The sequence below is a fragment of the Sesamum indicum genome, linkage group LG10 (genome assembly GCF_026168435.1).
Source record: "Sesamum indicum cultivar Baizhima isolate 11 linkage group LG10, ASM2616843v1, whole genome shotgun sequence".
Taxonomy (NCBI): domain Eukaryota; kingdom Viridiplantae; phylum Streptophyta; class Magnoliopsida; order Lamiales; family Pedaliaceae; genus Sesamum; species Sesamum indicum.
This window is the reverse complement of record NC_142666.1, coordinates 15,509,091-15,510,602: the sequence shown is the minus strand read 5'-3', so window position 1 is coordinate 15,510,602 and position 1,512 is coordinate 15,509,091. Positions and strand designations below refer to the sequence as shown.

The following is a 1,512-nucleotide window of genomic DNA, read 5'->3' as shown; positions in this document are numbered from 1 at the left end:
GGGTAAAATTGTCCTAAAATTCGTCTGTGCTCCCGATTTTAGGCCATTTTGAAAATTACAGGATTAAATTTAAAATGCGCAAACTTAAAGGACTAAATTGATCTTTCTCCCTTTTTTTTTAACTTAGCTCTAATTGTTACAATTTTCTCACATTGTGTTCAATAAACTAGAAATTCTCTCATTTTCAGTCTCCCGTGATTTTTTGTCCAATAATTAATAAAAAAATCGCTTGCCAAACACATACCCTTTAAAAGGTGTTCTTAATGGGGAAAATTGAGCACGTGAGAATTATTGAAAAATAGTGGATGAAAAATTAAATAATACTATTATTTTGATAGTAACAAGTGATTGGTTACAACGTGAGACGCATAACAAACTCATGACACATGGATGATGATTGATAGCACCCAATCATCATCTAATCATATTTAATTCAAACCGAATAGTTGTGTGATATGTCCATTGAGTGAAACCCTTTGATTGAAATAATGTGTCCCTTTGAGTAAAGTGGTATATCTTTTGGGTGAAATGATGTGTCTATTCAGACGAAAAGTTATAACCTTAGAAGACATCTTTTTTTATCATACATGTCCATTCGATGATATCTTCCAATTTCTATAAATAGATCCTCCCATTTTATTTCATTTATTCAATTCATTCAATAACAATAAAAATATTTTGCAAGTATCGTTTAAGTAAGAGAGTTCCAAAATATTTTTTGGTTCGTTGTTCTCAAAGTTTGTGGTGCTACTACTTTGAGATTGTGAGTCCTTGTATCTTGGGAAACAAATTGCCATTTTCAGTTAGCAATAGAGCAGGGTAATAATTATCTTAAAGAAAAAGAGTCAAACTCTTGCCTCAACTTCATAATACACAAATCCCGCATATCTATCATTTTTTTCCAATAAGTTCAAAATAATTATATATTTTGTATATTATGGCAACCGAATCTACTAATTCGGTAACTATGGTTATCCAACCACATGTGGCACAACCTATTTATGCCCAAGGGGAAAGGTCAAAGAAATTCTTTGGTAACGATTTTAAGAGATGGTATCAAAAGATGTTATTCTACCTCACAACGTTGAACCTAGCTTGGTTCTTAAGTGAGGAATCCCCCGTTGTGTTTTTTGGGGAAACTAATACGCAAAAGAGGGTTGCTATAGATGCATGGGAACATGGAGATTTCCTATGCAGAAACTACATCCTCAAAGGTTTGAGTGATACGTTGTATGTGTATAGCTAAGCCAAGACTGCAAGAGCCCTTTGGGAGTCCTTGAAAAAGAAATACAAAACAGAGGATGTCGGCTTGAAGAAATTCATAGTTGGAAAGTTTTTGGAGTTCAAAATGGTGGGTTCCAAACAGTAATGGACCAAGTCCAAGAGTTTCAGATGATTCTGCATGCAGAAGGGATGAAACTCAGTGAATCCTTCCAAATAGTTGCTATGATAAAAAAGCTACCACCACTATGGAAGGATTTCAAAAATTACATGAAGCACAAGCGAAAATAA

General features: G+C 33.8%; 1 pseudogene; it reads left to right on the top strand.

Moving 5' to 3' along the window:
* Positions 1–967: 967 nt before the first annotated feature.
* LOC148786726 (uncharacterized) lies at positions 968–1,512 on the top strand (annotated as a pseudogene).